Genomic DNA, 20,697 nt, shown 5'->3' on the forward strand with positions numbered 1-20,697 from the left:
TTTTTCATAAACATAGCAGTTGATTGCTAAGTCCAGCAAGCTTTTTGCTCAGCATCTGCAAAGTGCCTGCATCCTAAAGAAGTTTAGCAAGACAATCATCCTTATTTTTCAGCCCTGACATAAGAGAATAAATGATAATATGAAATAGTTAACCAAGGTTATCTGGCTGAACTCTTCAGTTCTTTATAGATCACTTAATGGTAATAAGGGAGCAATATTTTAGATACAATATCAAAGTAATGTCTCTGAATTCAAACACCATTTATTTCTCAGTGTATGCTGCAAGCTGATTTACAGTAAGTTCTGGAGAGTAAAAGATACACGTACCAATATCAAACTGTTTTATATCTTAGCCAGTCTTTCAGTCTGGGTGTTTATGAGGCAAGATTATTTCTCTATATACACGCATAACTATATATTAAATCCACCACATGTGGATATCATAAATTACAGATGCACAAATTCTCACTTGGCCTCTTTTTACGTTCTCTACAGTCTAAGACCTTTCTCATACAAAGATCAGAAGATCTCTCTGGTCTTTCTTTTGCTTTTAAAATGGTGGGAAAATAAGAAAGATTTTTGGACAGAAATTGTCATGCCTCTCACTTGATGTTTTTGTTGGTTGTTCTGTTCTGCTTGGTTTGTATTTCAATGCCGCCAAACAAACCCGTTAGACAAAAAATAAAGGAACAAAGTACAGAGAACTGCTGTTAAGCTGGTCAGGCTATTTTAATAAAATAGCAAGCACATATACTATTTTTTTTCTTGCAATTCTTGAATCTATCTTTAATTCTGTGTTTTGAAATATTACCATTAAGATGTTTGCTCTACCTAGTTGAGAAAACAACTATTTGCAGTTAGTAGCAACTAAATATGTTAACATTTAAACTGCTGTTAACAATATACTGTGTTTTTTCATTTGGTAATTCAGAGGCATAGCTTCTGCTTTTGTGAATGAGACTAACTTTTTGTCACCACTTATTCTTGTGGTCACAGAATACAACCTCTGATAAAATGACATCTTGATTAATTTTTGCATCTCCAATAGCTTCATTTCTGTGTTATGAATAGTGCAATAATGTTATGGTTCAGTGCAAAAATTAGAGGGCACTAACATTAGAGGGTGAGGAGTCAGCCTCTTCTTCCACATAACCAGTGATAAGACTAGATGCAATGGTCTCAAGTTGTTCTGGGGAGATTCAGGTTAGACATTAGAAAGATGCCTTCTCTGAAAGAGTGGTAAAGCATTGGAATGGCCTGCAAGGGAAGTGGTTGAGTCACCATCCCTAGAGCTGTTCAAGAAACATTTGGATGTTGTACTAAGGGACATGATTTAGTGTGGAAATATTGGTGGTAAGTGGGCAGTTGGACTGGATGATCTTGGAGGTCTTTTCCAACCTTGGTGATTCTAATCTGTGATTAATTTTGGTTTAAATGAAAAGTGCATTGTGCTATAGAATGCATGATTTACATTACACTTAGAATTATAAGGATAGATAGGGAATTAACCTGTGAAATCTTCAGAGTCATGCATATCAGAGAGGAAAATCAGCCTTCTCCTGGCACAACTCTTGTCCATTCAAATGTACTGCATTCATCAGCAACTAACAATGTAATGCAGTGCAAGCCTGAGACTGTTCATCCAACTTGAGATTGGTTTGCCGCAAGTAGGAAAGTCAGTGCCATGTAAAGGAAGTAAGGCATGAAGTAGGAGGAGAATCTAAAATGGCATACAAACTTCAGTCAGTGGTGCTCTTCCTGCTGAGCTTTGAGCATTTCAGATCTCATGCCAGTTCTGCAGAGGGGCACAAACCATCAAAGACCAAAGGAGTCTCCCAGCCTGCAAGCTCCATTCTTCTTTTTTGTCCTGCAAGCTTTTGAGAAATGAGATCATTGTGCTGAGTCAAGCTCATAATGCTCCCATGTCAAAATTTTTTCATGTTGAACATTATGAAGAAAATCCCAGCAGAACTAGGCTTTTATCACTCTGTTCAGCTCACAACTAAGCAAAGTTGCTTCTGACAAATTATTGGCAATAAGTAAAGTATTCCTGGGTAGGCCAAGCGTTGTATATAAAAAGAACAGATGCACTCACCCATCTGCTGAAGGGCATCTCTAGCTACACAGAATACCTTCTCAGAAAGCAGCCTAGGTCCAAGAGATGCTTTCCCTTTAGTGGCTAGCCCATATATGAGCCCAGTGTGCCTCCATCCTGGGTCCACACCTCCTGGACACGTGGAGAGTACAGGTGAAAACACTTTGCTTGTGCTCCCTGAGCCATCCACATCCCTTCACTAGGTGCTCAGTCACCTGTTCAAGCCATGACCTAACAGCTTCCCTACATAGCCCAATAATTTCAGCCTTTTGTTTATATATGTTCATTTTATTTCTGCAGAAGGATCTGTACAGGCTGGATGGCTGGGCTGAGGCCAGTGAGATGAAGTTCAACAGGACCAAGTTCCACGTCCTACACTTTGGTCACAACAGCTCCCCAGCAATGCTATAGGCTTGGGGCAGAGTGGCTGGAAGACTGCGTGGAAGAAACAGATATGGGGGTGTTGGTCAGTGCTCAGATGAACACAAGCCAGCGGTGTGCCCAGATGGCCAAGAAGGCCAATGGCATCCTAGCTTGTATCAGAAAGAGTGCAGCCAGCAGGAGCAGGAAAGCAATCATCCCTCTGTACTCAGCACTGGTGAGACCACACCTTGAGAACTGTGTTCAGTTTGGGGCCCCTCACTTCAAGAAAGGAACTGAGGCCCTGCAGTCCAGAGAAGGGTAATGAAGTTGTGAGGGGTCTGGACAACAAGTCCTAAGAGGAGCTGAGGAGGGAACTGGGATTGTTCAGGCTGCAGAAGAGGAAGCCCAAGGAAGACCTTATCACTCTCCACAACACCCTGAAGGGAGGCTGTGGCAAGGATGGAGGGGGGGCTCTCTTCACTCAGTACACTCCAAGCAAGACAAAAGGCTGGACTGCCATGGGTTAGGGTTCAGATTCGGGCTAGGGTTAAGTTAGGTGTAATAGCCAGTGAGAGGTTAAACTGGGTTGTAGGGACTGGTGAATTTAGGCTGGATGGGATCAAAGCTGGCTCTGTTGGAGCTGGAGTTGCAAAGCATTTCTGTAAAGGAGTTGGAATATTTTCTGCAGCAAAGCAGGGCATGGGGTCTGTGTGTGTTTGATGAGAGAGGAGCACTCAAGCAGAGTGCTAAATCTCCAGAAAGAGGGAGGCTAAGACAAAAATCTTTGAGAAATGATGCATTAAGCATGTTTCATCTGCTTATCATCTCCTGAAAAGAAGAAGAGTGTGCAGGGAGTTCCTACAGTGTGTTGTACCTTTTGGATTAATGCATAAATACCAGTGATACATTACTGCTGTATGCACATTAAAAACCATAATGAAGAAAAAGCTGACAGAAAGGCAAGATGTTTTTTGTTAGTCCTTCAGTCTGCAGGAGAATTTATTTGACAAGCTTAAGATGTGGCCCAGTAAACTGCCTTGCTGTTTACACTGGAAGGAGAAAAATCGAAGATTTGTGGGGCTGAGCATTATGTTGAGCAGTTCTCAAATGCATTAAAAAGGCCTGACCCCAGCCTCAAGCTCTATACTTCCAGCACATATTTCATTCTATTTCTTTCACCATTAAGTGACTACAAACAAGATAGAGCCTTTCATTTTTTGAATGCTTTTTTGACAATTTTTAGGCAAGTCTTGTGTTTATTTTCTCAGAAGAGAGTCATACCAGTCTGAAATAAAGCCTTATCGTCTATCTCCTTTGACAAGACAGAAGCAAAATCTTTGGCAGGTGCGACAAGGGGAGGGATAACATGAACAGATGCTGAGGGACTCAAAAAGGGTGCATCCCTTAACGTCTATACTTCTGTGACTATGGGTGCTGGAAGAGTACCAGAGAATGAGCCACAGAAAACATCTGGGCCTGGAGCCCTCCGTGAATTTTCCTGCCGAAAGGGATGCTACTGTGAGAGTCATTCAACTCTTACAAGGATTTCTTACAATTTTAAGCTTTTAAACTCCACTGAGTTGAAGACTTGAAAACTGAAGAACATTTTTAACTTCTGAAAACCTTGATCAGTGCAAAGCTGGGACTCCAAGTGGAGAGACACAAGTGAGTTTCTCATTCACCTGTGACTTAGCTGGAGGGAAGCTACCAGATGTCCTCTTTGGCCCCCTTGACTCCTATGCTTCTGCAAGTCTGCAAGTGCAGTTCCTGGGACAGTGGGTGTAGACTGGAGTAGTGGGTGGCCAATGTGACTTGGATTTCTCTTCCACTCCCTTTATATCTCTTCTGAAAAGCAGACCACCATCTGAGTCCAGCACATCTCTTCTTACATCTTATAAACATAATGAGGTAGTCTTGTAGAACTGTTTTAAACACAGACAGGCCCATTTCTCTAGTAAAAGTATAGAATGCAGAAGCAATATTTTCATTCTTGTATGTTTTTTGTTGTTGTTATTTGCAAAACTACTCATCAAAGCTGCAGCGCATGGTAAAATTGACAAAGATAAAATCCATGTGCAAATAAAAGACTTGGCAAAGAACATGCCAGTATGCTTTGCAGTGGAATAGAAAAATGATCATTCCAATTCCTGACACATTACGTATCCTTTTACAAATAAATGAATTTGCCTCTCCAACAGACACAAGCCATTGCAGAGCTCTTCCAGTTGGATATCTATACTCTTTACTTCTCATTCAGCTGGATTAACTCTTTGCTGTTGCTTTTGTCAGTTTATCTGTTTTCTTGTTCCTTTGTTTATCGTCTCTTCCTTTCGGCCGCTTTTCATCAGCATCAACTCAGTAACATGTAATCATAGCCAAACTGCTGATGCCAGTCAGTACTCAATCACACAAGTGTCAAGTAAGGGAAAGGGGATCTGGTCCCGATCCAGGCAGACTGACCACATTCCCAATACATTGCTTTTGTATGGTGGTACAGGACTGCAAATGAAGTGGTAAGTGGGACAGAAAGGAGCTTTACAGTAAAAGCTAGTGGTAGAAGAGGACTATTCCATCCCCTCCTGAAATAAACAGCTATGGAAAGCTTTTGAAATACATCTCATTCATTGGGTACTTTATCTCACATTTTGCCAATAATGCATATCTATTTTTCAAGGTTAAGATACCACAGTATAATTAAAAGTCCAATTCCTACAATTATTAGTTCCTCAGCAATTCTTTTTGGTACAAAGCAAAGCTACTGCTGACAAATGTTCTGCTTAAGTTCATAAGAATAATGATGCAGACAACAGATCCTGTTTTCTGCTACAGTCTTTAGAATATACTGAGTTACAGTAATGCCTATGATGTGGTACATTACAAGGGGTCTTTCAGGACGGTTATTTGGAAAGTGAATGCAGTGCAACATAAGCAGTGTAAGGATGCCCACATAGACTGGATTCAGAATGGGAGCAGGGGATGCCTCTGGAGAGCAACTTCTATATAAAATTCAGGGTGTTAACCCATCAAAGTGCCATACTGATGTGAACATAAATACTTCAGGATCTAATCTGGCACTATGTTGCTTTCTATGAAGGTAAGTATCAAGCCATCCAGAGTGAGATTGTGCCAGGAAGTGGTAGAGACAATACCTCCACAAAGTCTGTCAGCTATGTTTACTGCTGGAAATCTTTGCTGATGCTTTTTAAATATACAGCAAAAGGAGAAGAGCCATTTGACTCCTAACTTTGCAAGAACAATGTGAGAACATATCAGCAGTAACACTGCATATAAAATAAAAATTTGCATTTTAAACAGATGTTGTTACTGTAGATGTGAAACCACTAGTAAATTTTCTCTGAATTCTAACATTATGAAGGCTCTTCAGCATGACACAGACCTTTCACAGAAACGTGAACGCCTGTCGAATGAACCTCAAGGTACTAAATAGATATAGAGATACAGACTTACTTTATGTAATTCAGGCATGTTATCCCAAATGGAATTTTTCTTCTTGAATCTATTCTCGAGAGATAGTTTCTCTGTGACTGCTGTATTTCTAAATGCCCTTAGGCAACTGCTAATACACAAGCAATGTCTCAATTTTCCATTTGCACAGGATAACTCCTTTGGCTATCACCAATCTCACTGACACCAACATTTGCTATTTGTTAGTTTGTCAGTCAGACTGTTCCTAAAAGATAGACTTGATTATGGCTCCAGCTGGGAGCTTTATTGAAGCAAATTCTTCCAGAGACAGTTGTGGTGAAATAAGATATTAGAAACTGCTCTGTAAATGCTGAGACTTTTGCTGCCTCTTTTTTTAACTTTTGGTCTTTTCAGCGTTTGGGAACAGAATTAACAGTTGTTATAGAGCAGGGAAAGAATTTTTGACTCAGAAACATGGGAGTTTTATTACTCCTTTCAAAATGTATGGATGCCAGGCACAAGACCAATACATGTGTTGTGCCAGTGTGTCACAGGTCCAGAGATTACCCAGACAACCCCAAAATGTGAAGTTCTCCACTGTATCATTCAAGGCACAAGGAAAAGTCCCTGTAATATCACATCAGTTAGCATCAAGTGTTGTCATCAGGTATTCACAGAAAGCCTTGAGACAGCTTGCCAAGGTGCAGGCAGATGTGTGTTAAACTCAGTTGTATGAGGTTTCAGTACCCTTTATTTTCTTTAAATGTTAGCGAAGGCAATTTTTGTTTTCATTTTTGGCTTAACATACAACTGAAACTCAGTGATGCTCAGCCAAAACCCGCAAGTCTTGCCCTATTTTGAATCAAAATTCTACAAAACCACTGTGTTTATCGTGGTTTCTACATAAAGTCATAATTAACCCCAGGTTTGCTCAAAACTTTGTCCAAGCTAACTGAAAATTCTGTAAACTGTGGGGAATGTAGCTGAAGGATTGGGTAAGTATGAAAACACAAGCTGATATTTGAGTATGGCCTGATACTAGGTTTTGCTGAAAAAGTTTCAGATGACTGTAGCTGCCATGTGATTGCTTCATCCCACAGGACAGATGCTAATAGAGTTATGGAGCTGAATTTAGCTTCTGAACTACAGAAACACTTTAAGGGTTCAGTGTTACCCAGGATTCCAGATTTACAATAGTTATACCAATATAGCCAGTTTCTAAAGTGTTACTAATTAAAAAATACTCTTAATACTCTGCTTGCCAGCTTTCTTAATTAGAAAATCAAAAGCTTTTTTTTCCTTTTTTGATATGGCAAGCATACATTTTCTTGACTAGTTTCAAGTAGATACAATTATTTTTGCTCCCAGAGTAACATCAAGTCTAAATCAACTCAAAAACATTGTTTAATGCTGCATTTTCTGTATATTTATTGTCACTTAAGTTAAAAAATAAAGTATTTCATTTCTACTTGAATTCAAAATTGGTGATTTTAGCACTGAATGCGCTAAATAGTCAGAATTTTATCACTTTAAAATAATGTTAGATTTACATGCAGATGGAGCATATATATTTATGGCTATATTAATAAACGCATAAATCTTTGCCTCAGTTGATTAAAATTCAACAGTTACATAAACATTTTGCACTAGCTTGACCCCAATTGAGTAAAACAAATCCTCTAAACTGGAACTAAGCAACTGCCAAGAGTTTTGCTATTTGCTTCATTACTTCTGACCCTTTATTTTCAGGATTCTTTCTCCAAAAAGTAATTTCTCTCCATTATCTTATCACATCAAAACTTCATACCCAATACTACGCTTCCAGAGAATTCTCTCCATATGGCAACTTCCTTAGCTAGATTATATTCAGTCACTGTGCAGCAGTCTCAGGGAAGTGGGTTTTTTGCATAACCTGCTTCACATATATTACCCACCAATATATTTCTGGAATTAGGACAACGATTCTTTGTTAGTAACACGAATATGTTTAAAGTTAAAAAAATAAAAAATAAATAAATAAAAAGACAACTGTTTCATAATTAGAAACCCTTGGAATTTCAGAATTTGATCCTAACAACCAGCATTTTTCAGGTTTCCATTTCAACTAGTAGAGAGAAGAGCATGGCATGTATGCCAGAGACTTCAAACCCATTTCCTCATTCATAGTTTCTTTTCTGTAGAAATTCATTTCTAGATAATATGGCCATTCAACATTCTACAAGTTTCCTTTGTCTGTCTCCTACCTCTCAACCTGAGCTTGGATGTTCCCTCCTTGGAAATAGCCTTCTGGCCTGGACAACATTCACAGGCAAATGAGTCACTTTGAAACAGATTAAAAATAACAAGGACACTAATTGTACAAATGTACAGGAATGTGGTGGAGATGGATCTTTCAGATATTGAACTTTAGATACTGAACTGTAAATCTACAAGTAATCCTGCTCTCTGCAAGTGCCATCTTTATTGGCACGAAAAACTGGGGGTCTGGTAGTTTGAAACAAGGAGGAACCCCAATTCTGCCTTTGTTTTTCCTAGTGTCATTCTCTCTGTGCTCACAGCCCACGGCCTGAAAAACTCTGATTAGGCATTAGACAGAGAACACTTTTGGCATTGCTCAGCAGTCCCTGAGGAACCATTTAAAAAACTGGTCTGGGGAAATTAAATTCCTCTTTTCTCTGTGACTACACAAGATGGTACATATAACTTAAACTTGAGATGATGATGGATTTACACTAGAGGAGTAGGAAAGCAATGACTCTCAGCATTGAGGCATGTGGAAAACCTTCCAGAAGAGGAAGTAACCTCGAAACACATAAGCAATGCATAGGATCAGAGTGAAAGAAAGTGATCATCTTGCACAAGAAGCAGTAATCGCTGTAATGCAAAATGTTTTAGCCTTTGGGATTATAACACTGAGAAAGACAACTCTTAGCCATTTATGTTGTTGGATATTCAAACTGTTTTAATGAGTTTATTAGAGAAGCTGTTTTAACTAGACTCTACCACACATTTCCATACATCTGTAAAGAATACAATAAATAGTCAAAGAGTGACTAACAGAGGAAAGAAAGATCATAGACCAAATATGGAAAATAATGGAAGCTCCTTGAATCAGTCTCTTGACTGGAGAAGGCTTCTAGTTTTGGACATGTTACAGAACAGATCTGACCTTTGCGCCAACAGAATTAAAAGCCAAAGAGGAGTTTCTGTCCTACTGGATGATAAACACTGGAGCTAAGATTCATGGACATTCTTTTGTATCTAAGAGTAAACTCTGGTAAATGAAATATGAAAAATGAAATATTACTTTCACAGTTTTCTCCCTTGCCCAAATGGTTTTGCTGTACTTGAATACTCACAGAGTAAGTATTCAAGTATTACTTTTCTTGGGCATCATCTTTAAATTATTGGTTTTAGACTTTCCCTCCCTTCCTACGGGGAAATGGCTTTTGTAGTATGAATGATAAGCAAGAGCAACAGCAAAAAGGAAGAAAATTTACCTGCCTCCCATGAACAGAGTGTTCCCATATGCAGCTATTCTTTGATCCCAACCAATTGCTTTTTGTCTGTGCCTTTGTCTCCAAGTTTGCACATCTACATTATGTAAAACCTTCTACGGGACTTTCTTCTAACAATGAACTCAAAGGAACAATTCACAGACTCAGTGAACTATAGTATAATTCAGGTTGGAAAGGACACGGAGGATCTCTAGTCCATTCTCCTGCTCCTTACAGGGTCAGCTGCGGGGACAGAACAGGTCTTGCAAGGCTTTGTTTATCTGGGTCACACTGTGTCCAGGGACACAACCTCACCGGGGACTTTTTCCAGTGCAGGAATGTCCTCATGGTCAAGCAGTGTCTATGTATACTCATTTGGAACTTACCTAATTTCAATTCATGTCCACCAAACTCAGCAACAGAACTTGATGCAAAATTGACAAGAACTGAAATCTTCAACCTCAGCAACTTTGCAATAGCCATTTAGTTCAGAAGAATCCCTTCCCATCCATACTCCATCTTCCCTCATACACTCCCTGAGATACCTTGCATGACTTTACATCAAACTGGAGGCAACAGAGAGAAGATGAAAGGTCATGGAAGTACCCTGTGCCTCAGAAACAGAAGATTTCAGGTATCGCTGTACCATCTTAGATCTATGATCATACAATGTTTTCATCATTGTATAACATCATGTTAACATATAACATACATAATGTCACGTTAAAATGTATTCCGTAACTTTTTTTTCTAAGTAGCTGTGTTACATTCTTCATGCATATCATATACTTCTTCGATATGTTGCTACCTTAAATCTCTCATTAATCTGTATAATTTATGCAGCTGTATTTTTCACTTTGACCTGCTCATTAGCTGGTTGTTGTGACATAACAAGTAAATTTGCAAAGTAGACTGTACTAGGAAAATTTTGCTACAAGATGACCTGATCATCTAAAACTGAATCCCAGTAAATTTCTTTAAACAATACTGGAAGTTAACACTAGTTAGATGTGTTCTAATGTGTCCTATTGGTTCAAAATAAGTATGAGAAGCAACTGTGTTGTTACATCTGTAAGGGACAAAATTTGAACTGACAGTAAAAGAGAACTGACATTCACAGAAGATAGATCATCTGGCAATTGGAAGCAGTAAACAAGATTCCTTAAAAAGCACCAAAGTAGTAGCAACCAAACAGAGGAATGAAGGAGGCAGTCTGCTAAAACCATACTGCCAAAGCCATACAAATAAAAGCAGTCATGTGCAGCTGGAGCACTCCCTGACTTGCATCCTGGCTCTCAGATAGAAATGGTTGCCAAATGTTTGCTGAATGGTGCTGTAGCCTTGCTTGCAGCCTCCATTTATTTTGTGCTCCTAGGGCTCCAGGTTTATAGGTCCCCAGCTGTATAATTGAATACTTTGTGCCCTGCACTTTAGTTTATGTTAAGGTGCTCCCAAGAACTTAGTTCCAGGTTTTTTGTTGCTTTAGACTAATATTCTCCCTCCCTATTGCAGTCACTAGTTAGTCTTGCTCTGCCTGGCCTCAGGGAGATATTGAGGTTGATTCCTGGAAAAACAGAGATGGAGTAAAGACACCTGCACCACTTCCCCCTGTACTCATGTTTGGCTTCTCCCGTCCATAAAAGTTTAGATTGCAAGAAATGAGAATATTCCCTTACACACAGAAATGTAACAATATCCTCTCATTATAGATAGAGATTGTTTAAAGACAGCACACGGTTTGGTTAACCCTTCAGAAAGAAATGTGTAGCTCAGCAGAAGGTGGTAATAGAAATAATCATAGATAGAAAAGAGAAAGAGACTTTTTTTCTAACCTGTGATGATCACTTCATACCATGAATTACTGAAATCCTGCAGCACAGTTCATACACTTTCATTTTTTGGAGTTTCATCTCGGTTTCCATACTAAAGTTGGAATAATTTTGGAAAACGTAGTGCAAGAATGCTCAAAATTGACAGCTGAACAAATGAATTTGTGAAGAAAGATTTCTCTAGTTTCCAAGGAGGATAGCTAAGGCCTACCTATTTTATACATGTTTTACACATGCAAAATGCACGTTTGAATACATAGTGGAAAATGTGAATAGAATTCAGTTTTCTGAACTGGTTTTTACTGTCAACTCATATGCAAGGCATGCAATCTCATCTCTAGCCTATGTCTCCAGAAAGACATAGGTCTCCAAGAGGCACTTTTATGATACCTGGCATTCCCACAGGGTATCTTATATACCTCGGGACAGTTAAAAATGCATACTTTCCACAAGAATATGTTCCACTTCTGATAGATGTCCATGTTATTATGTGCATGCATGTGTATGATCCAGGCCTTCAGATTTCAATTGAGGAAGATTCCAGTTAAAAGAATGGGGATTTTGTTCCACGTCAGGTTGGCCTTTCAATATATGGAGAATATGTACCCACTTCTGTCACTTCAACATTCAGCATCTGGTTGTTGTTAAGAATCAGCTTATGTGAACTGCTAAATGCTTGCACAATCCAGGCTTTTAATAGTAGATGTGTGTCTTCAGCACTCTTTCATGTCAGAAACTAACTCTATTTTCAGTGTACCAAGAAAATACACATATTTTTTCAGAATTAATATCCAAATGATGACTAAATTATATAAACAAGTGAAGGGGACTATTGGTTAGCCATCAATAGTGGATAAGTGCCAACTGTCAAAGGTGTTTTAATATCCATAGGTGGTTATTACTTTTAAATATTATAAAAATACCCACTAGGAAATACCAAACCTGATCAGCAGATGGTGAAACTCAGACTAGTTTTGCTGAGAGCTCCAGTTCCTAATTCTAATTTAATAGGGCAGCCACATAATTAAATTGCGATTCATATAATTTATTTGGTATTAATAGACGTGTGTACCGAATATGAAAGACATAAGTTTCTAATGACCAGCTGCTATTTACCTTTATTTCTTCCTTAACATGAACCCAAATGAATGAGATAGACTGGAGCAGTGGACAACTAGTGACAACATGAAATTTAACAAAAGAAAATGCTGGGTTCTGCACCTGGGATAGAATAATGCCAGATTCAGGTACATACTAGGAGACAAGTGGCTGGAGAGCAGCTCAGCAGAAAGGGACCTGGGGGTGCTGGTGCAGCTCAGAATGAGCCAGCAGTGTGCTCTGGAAGCCAAGAACCACGCCAAAATACATTTTAGGGTGCATTAAACACAGCACAGCCAACTGGTCCTAAGAGGTGATTCTCCTGCTGTATTTAGTGTTGTTGCAGCTTCATCATGGATACTGTGTACAGTTCTGGGCTCACAGTATAATAAGGATGTTGAAGTCCTTGAAAGTGGCCAGAGAAAGGTAAAAAGGCTGTGGGGAGAAGCTGAGGTCATTGTGCTGTCCAGGCTGTAGAGGAGGAGGCCAAGATGTGACCTCACTGCTCTTTGCAGTTCCCTGAGGAGGAGAAGCAGAGGGAGGTTGTAGGCCCCAAACTGCAGGTATTCAGTGCAGAAATTGTCAGAGAAGTTAAAATGAACAGTTCTTGTTCTTGTTCTTTGTTCTTTAACCCGGTTTGAAAGTATCCTAGATGTTATCAAACATATTTTATAAACCTGAATTATTTATGTCTTTTGTGATGGAAGGTAATGTCAAAGATGCACCAAGAAGTGTGATTTGAATTACAAACAGGATGAAATATCAAATTATCATTGTAATCCTTCTCTCTGCAGACCAATTATCTGAATATGTGTGTGTGTGCACTGAGATGGAACGCCACTTCACTAAAGATGCCAATAACTGAACTTGAATGCAAAGCAATGGAAGTAGTCTCACTCTATGGGTCTGTATATATGAGTATATATGCAGCATTTCTCTTACATTACCTTTTTTTTTTTCTTGTTTTTGAGAAATCTGGACCCTTCTAACCAGCAGGGGAGATGCTCAACTGAGGTGGCATCACAGTTCTGTCCTCTTCCTAACCAGTGCTGAATCATCACCTATTCAGGGAAGTTTGGGCTGCAGCTGCTTGCTTGATGTAGCAGTATTTGGTATTAATTGGTGAATTTATACAAGTGAGAGACAAAGTGTACATCCCCTATATTTGCCTTCTTATGGAACAAAGCCTGTTTGGAACTCAAATACGCAATTTTCTTTTCAATAAGTTTAAATGAAGAAGCCTAGTATGATTCAGACTGAATCAAAGAAATCACGGATCTTGTAAACTGAAAATGTAATACAGATCCAGGTTCATCTTTTCTAATCAGTAGCATATTCATGGTGGAATCTACTGTGCATTCTGCCAGATCATAGCAGTTCACACATTTGAAAAAAAATGCCATTTGTCATCCTGGTTATTGGAACAGAGCCCAGTAAATGAATTTCAGGAGACCACCAACTGAGTGTGGTGAGAAGCTCTGAAGCTGAAGATGTCTGGGTGACTCTGTTACACTTGGCTGCCCTTGTGGAAAAACACCCGCGTTGCTGCTAATATCCAGTTTTTCTTTTCTACAAACAGCATTTCTCTCTCTAAATATCTATTCATTATTCTAGAAATAAAAGTCACTGGATTTGGAGATTAAATTATCACCTCTGCTTGCCCTGTAAATAAGTAGAGATCTGCCTTCCTCACCTCTGAGCACATCAGGAGACAGTGGTGGCACACACCTCCAGGTTCATCATCAGCAGTGTTTGCACATCAGAGATTGCTGCCTCGGGGAACCTGCTGAGAACAACACTAAAATTACTTAGACATTTATTTCCTTTACAGAACACCACAAATAAACATTCTATGAATCTTTCTCCTTTCTTTCCCCATACAGAAAGAATATTAGCAGAAGTTGACAGTTTATTTCAGGGGAAAAAAGGGAACTGCAATTCCTACACCTGATAGTGGTGATTGCTAATGCTTTTTTGTAACCCTTAGTTGTCATCACATCAGGATGACCCCCTACCCAAAGAATTCTCACTGTAATTTTGGGTCAAGAGAAAATAAGTAGATAGAGGAAGAAAGAAAAAAGACACCATCAATATTGCTCCATGCCAGTAGCCTTACCATATCAGCAGCAGTGTTTTGGTTTTTCCAGGCTGCATGGCAAAGGAAAGTTTTAATATATCTTTGAGAGGAGAGTGAAACATTGCCTTTCCTATACTTAGAGGTTACCTCTGTTAAGTAGAAAAGGCAGCCTAGTAGATAGCAAAAAAACATTTGTTTCAGAATTGACCAAGAATATAATGAAAGGGGCCAGTGCTAAGGGCTGACCAGGGATAAATCCAAATGGGTGGGATGGCAGTGGGCTGGGAGAGTATTCAAGAAGATATCTGAAGAAGAGGAGGACAAAGACAGAAGCAAGGGAAGATTTGACACAGGGACAGTGGCCATCTATGGCCATCTCCATCAAATGATGGAGATTATATATTTTTAGTATGTATCTTATAACAAACAGATCATATTTATTGTGAAAAGCTAGAAAGCTTGCAGTTCAGCTAGGAGGTAAGCTTATGAGTATGTGCAAATTTAAATTTAGTTCTGAAAATACCAAAATCTTTAATTCCCAAGAAAATTGAATTACACTATGTGCAAACGATAATAAATGAATGCTGCAGAGCGATACTAGAAACCAGCCGGAAGCTGAAGCGAACAGAGATTGCACTGACTGAGAGAAAAATAAGGACTAAATATCCCACGATGAGCCTTCAGGGATCAGAGTTATTGTTTGATGTGAAGGGAACCCACAAATAGGGTTAACACAATTGCAACTAATGGAATCTAGGCGCTATGGTGACTCTAAGCTAAGATTTTAAAGAAGTGCTGGGCAGAGTAAAAGAGATTTGTAGATCACTTGTCTTGAGAAAAATGATTGAATTTGTGTTCTGTTGATGAGATTAACCTGAAGTAAGGTATAAAGATGAGAGAGAATGAAAGAAAGACACTTTTGAGATGAGAGATAAGAGAACACAAGGATATGCTTTTGATAAATACACTGAAGAAAAAGAGAAAAAGAAAAACCATTTATGGATTTAGAATTCTCAAAATTTTGAATTGGAAGACATTGTTAAGTGTATCTGAAGATGAACACCTGCTTCAATAGGATGGAACTGAAATGCATGACCTGAGATAATTCATTGCACACTTGGAGATGCAAGGGGAAAGAAAATGCAGGCGTCATTGCAGAAGCAAGAAGTTGAAGACAGCTTTTAGTACAATAAATATTGCATTTAGAGGTGAATAAATAATAGGAAAGTGAAAATACAATGGTAAAAAAGTAAAACACACACACATTAAAAAAAAAACAAAAACAGGAGGGACATGGCATGAAATATAATTCCAGTGGCAATGTTGATGTGAGAAGAAAAGAGCAGGAAAGAAATTTGATGTGGGAGGATGGAATAATTTGTGAGAAGGAATGGAAATCAGATGAGATGTTGTATTTCTCTTCCTGTCTCAAATGTGTTGGAATCCTCCATAAAATGAAGAGCAGAGGTTTTGAGAAACAAAGCAAAGGTGGCAAAAAATAAAGGGGTCTGAGATAAGTGTCACATGAAATATGAAAGGGAGCAAGAACATTGTGCTGATGTGGCAAACGAATTTATACAAGTGGAAGAAAAGGGAGATGAGGATGGAAGGAACCAAAGGGCTAGAAAGGCTGGAGGAAAGTGCACAGGAGGGGAAGAGATCAGAGGGGAAAGAATGAAAGAATCAGAAAGGAGGAAGGCAGATCCCGAAGTCAAAGGGAATGAAAGCCATTGGCGGTGGACAAGAAAGAAAAAACACAGACTGTGCTATGAACATATTGTATTGTGCCCATAGTGACCCAGAAACCGAATCTGCTTCTATGCACATTTCTGTTAGACCATTATAATGAAGTTTTTGTATTTCCATATCAAGGCTAATGCTTTGTTGTGATGTTGTCATCTGAATTCTTAAGAAATGTGCTGACACCATTTGTTCTTTTGGCACGGGCTCAATTGAGCCCTTCTGGCACCACTGGTAAGGACCGATTTCCATCAATGGGAAAGAGGTAGCAGTTTGTTTACATAGTGCGGTTGTCCAGGGGATAGAGCAAAAAGGCAGGATCTTTTCTCCTGTGCTAGGATTAACTCCACAGCAACAGAGTGGCTCAGACTGTAGCCATAACTGCTTAATTCCTACCACATAAGGGTCTTTGTTATGGGTACACTAGGTGTTTATGTGGATGAAAAAATGCTCTGTAAAACGCAGTGCTTCCCAAAGGGGAGAAGCTTTGGCCCCAAATTTTGCCAGTTACTTTTATTTCCCACAGTTTGAACTGACTGTAACTTGGAGAATAAAACTGCCGTAGGTTGCAGAAAGTAGACTTTGCTGTTTATCCAAAAATTCCTGCTTCAGCAGGGCTTCCTTCTACCAGGACTCGACTGCTGTGCCTGGTCACATGGCCCATCTACTCTTTTGTGTCCTTTCAGTCACATTCATCATGTGTCTTTCTTGTCCTAATGTTCCTCAACAGAGACATCACTGACCACAAAGCAGAAGCACTAGGGCATTGTTCAGGCAGTCCTAACGTGAACTCAGTAAGAACTGCAGACATTCACCACTTCCCTAAATTGGGTCATTTATATCAATATTTTCATCCAAGAGAGCTAATTGTAGGGACTCAGAATTAAAATCTATGTTAAGGGTGTCACGGAAAATCACTTTGACCAGTGGTGCAAACAAGACAGAGAAACAATCCCTTGCTATCAAAGCAGCATATATACAGAGTTCTTCAAGTGACAGCAGATAACTTGCGTAGCTAATAATGAACACCCAAGGTGTTTTGGTTAACAGGAGGCTCTCAGGAACACTTTTCTGGAGAAGTTCTGTAGGTTTTGCAGTGAAGAGTTGGAGAACAATTCAGTCCTTTCTAATGCAAACACACCAACGTATTAAGTGCTTTACTATGAGAGTGGTGAGGTGCTGGAACAGGCTGCCCAGAGAGGTTGTGGATGCCCCGTCCCTGGAGGTGTTCAAGGCCAGGTTGGATGGGGCCCTGGGCAGCCTGGTCCAGTATTAAATGTGGAGGTTGGTGGCCCTGCCTATGGCAGGGGGTTGGAGATTCATGATCCTTGAGGTCCCTTCCAACCCTGGCCATTCTGTGATTCTGTAATGCTAATACCTGGTGAGTTAATATAGTTTATGTTTTATTTCTGGCTTTGAAAAGAGCACAGTAATATCTAATTCTTTCACAGAGGTGAGCTGAGTGCAAGTTTGCTCTTAGGTCTGTACTTTCTGAAGATATCAAAGATGGAAGACTGTAGTTACAAAGAAGAATTAGACTAATTATTTTCGATTTTCATATATTAGTATCTCTTTCAATACAAAATGCAGTGCCTGTGTTTGCTGTAGGCAATCTCAGTCAAGTAAAAATGATTGCTTAATAGCACTAACAGCTCCAGATTTTTTCGTGGAAATGACTTAATGTAGGTAGCTACCTGTGACAGTCGTGATCTGAACAGCAGCATCATCTTCATGCTATGTTATCCTTGCTAGGTACAGTTTTAGTCATACTACATTCATCCAATCTGCTGCGCCCACTGAATGAAAAATTTCAAGCATGCTAGGGAGATTTTGGTGTGCTTAAATTTCAGTTCCTGAGCCTGAATAAGGGGGAGATAGATGCTCACAGTTCCATCATGAAATCAACTGTCTTTCCCACAGGTGTTTGCTGGGCCAAGGGGAGCCATCCTTCATGCCACCATACTGCAATATGGGCAGCTGGGTTCAGGAGTGGAAGCCATGGGAAAGCAGGACATAGCGTGGATATGCAGCCTCACACAGAGTCTGTACCATGAACCAAAGCCAGGCATACTAAACCATTCGTGAAATCAGCAGATGGAAACTTCTGACAAAAGAAAATAAAACAAAAAATTGGCATGAGAAACTTAACAATGGCCAGCAAAAAGAAGACAAGCCTTTCATGTTGCCACAGGCCATTTTCATTAGGTAGCACAAACCTGCAAACACAGACAAGTAGTCCTACTGTCTATCCTGGGACCAATTCATATGACCAGAACCGCTCTCCTACACGAAAGACAGCAGCAAACTGGTAAGTAATTACACCAACAGAAAGGACCCTTTGTGTATTGTGACTAAAATTTTCTGTGTGCATGTTTATTACTTTTGGTCTACAATGCTTCTGTCTAAGGTTTTTTTTGTTTTGTTTTGTTTTTAAGTGGATGCTTATTTTTCAATAATGTGCCTTCCAGATGATTTTCATATCTTTGGAAATGAATGCATTAGAACACATCCTCAAACAACAGGAAAAGTGCAGACCATTCCTGGCTTGTGACTTACTTTGCTCTTCCTTTTCTGCTCTTATTCCTGTCTTGTTGAGTTACCTGCTGTGTCACTGAGCTATTTCCAGCTTGCCATCTAAAAGACAGATAGCACAGTAGCAAGAAATCAACCTTGCCTTAAACTTGATACCACAAGATATCACCATGGCTATACACTCCAGTGAATGACTTAGAGGCAGGTTTGTATTTGGTTCCTGTGCACAGCAAGTACTACACAGCCTCTCCTGGTTTATAAATACCCCCCTGCCTGCCTTCCAGCTGTTTTTTAATTTTTTTCCCACTTCTCAATGGGGGGGGGGGGAGGGATTTCCCTGGATCAAAACCTGATTGAAACAATATTTTCTTGTCCTTTTCTTCTGCATTCTCTCTCAGATCTGAGAAAATTGGTCCTGCATACAGCCTGACAGTGGTGAGTGTAGGTCACTTAAAGCCTCATTTTAAACAATGGCAGGCCCTGCTCTGCTGGACTTCTGTTCTCATCAGCAGCAAGAATGTCTGTGGCAAGGAAATTGGGAGAAGGACTTCTAATAGCCAAAGAGCACAAAGGGAGAGTGTGTTATAGTCCACACCAAGCTATTTGGTTCAGAGTAACTCAGGAAGAGGGGATATTTTTGAAACATTTGCACAGAACCAGCAACTCAATAGGTCCTTTGTAAGAAAATACGAGTACAAATGATCTCACATTTGTGCTGCATTCAGTGTCCTGTGGCAGTGATGGAAAGATATGGATGAACTATCAGAATGACCCAATGCTGCAGCTGGTCTAAACATGGGCAGCTTGTGTGTAAATCAGAACAGTGCCCAGGTAGCCCTAATTTACTGCAACCAGTCAAACCATAGAAAGATGAAAATAAATTTTAAAACAGTATGTGTTAATCCCCATGATTGTAAGATTTGGACCATAACCACTAGGAAGAATAGGGCTTATGTACAGTTGGTTTGATAGCTCTCTACCTCCTTCTGGGTGTCTCAGCATTTTCAGTATTTTTTTGTAAACTAGGACAAAACAGATAAGATGAGAAAGTAAAGCAAACACCTAGAAAGGGTCCTTGAAAGAGACAAAGGATGAATAACATTGGAGAGGGTTTTGAGAGCTAAGATAGATGATAGGGGATAAATTAAGATGGAAGGTAGAGAAGAATGCTTAATTTGTGACTTGAGTTCCTTGTGAAAGTCTTGCAAAGGCAAAGGAAAAAGAATAAAAATGGAGAAATAGAGAAAATAAGGTAGAATGGAACTTTGAAATAAGGTTTCTCCGAGTGAATATAGATTGCTATGAATAATGCAACACTAATTACTAAGACTGAGTGCATCCATGCATCTCATCTCAGGCATGAAAATTAAAATCTAGAGGAAAATTCTCATACTGTAAGAACTGCTGTAATGTCTATTTCTGTCAGAAACTATGAGTACTTCTGCTGTTTTCAGTGAGTTTTCTTTGGTTCCTTTTTATTTAGCAGTAAAGCCACAAGCCCATGTCTGTGAACTGGCAATCTGTTTCCATGGAAATGAATGGGATCACAAACCTAGTGCTGGGGCTTCACTTCAAGCGCAAGGAGAAGATGGGCAGCAGAAGAAGGATCTTGTATTATTTCAGGTTCCTGCATCTGCCCACAGCAAATCTCATCTCTTGATCAGATAATGGGGAGAAGGGAGAGGACTGAACTGGACTGAGTCATTCCTGGTGTTGCTCTGTTGGGATATGAAGGCTATGATGATTATGCCTTGTGGGATCTCTCCTTTTGTGAAAGAAAGTCAATTGGCTTGTTATTATTGTGTCTTAGTTAGGTGGTGGTTTCAGTTTGCTGCAAGAGCTCTGTACCCCTGAGTTATGGTGTACTAGAATGAAAATAAGGGAATAAATTAAGTGTTGCAAGAGAATGAAAATATTAAAAGGAACATAGATTTCATTTTATGATATTAAAATATGTTTATTACTTTATCTCTCTATATAGCAGTCTTTAAAGCTGTAATTCATGAAGTAAAAAATCATCTTATTGCACATTATCAAATG

Source organism: Tympanuchus pallidicinctus, unplaced genomic scaffold, assembly GCF_026119805.1.
Source record: "Tympanuchus pallidicinctus isolate F22 unplaced genomic scaffold, pur_lepc_1.0 scaffold5, whole genome shotgun sequence".
NCBI lineage: Eukaryota > Metazoa > Chordata > Aves > Galliformes > Phasianidae > Tympanuchus > Tympanuchus pallidicinctus.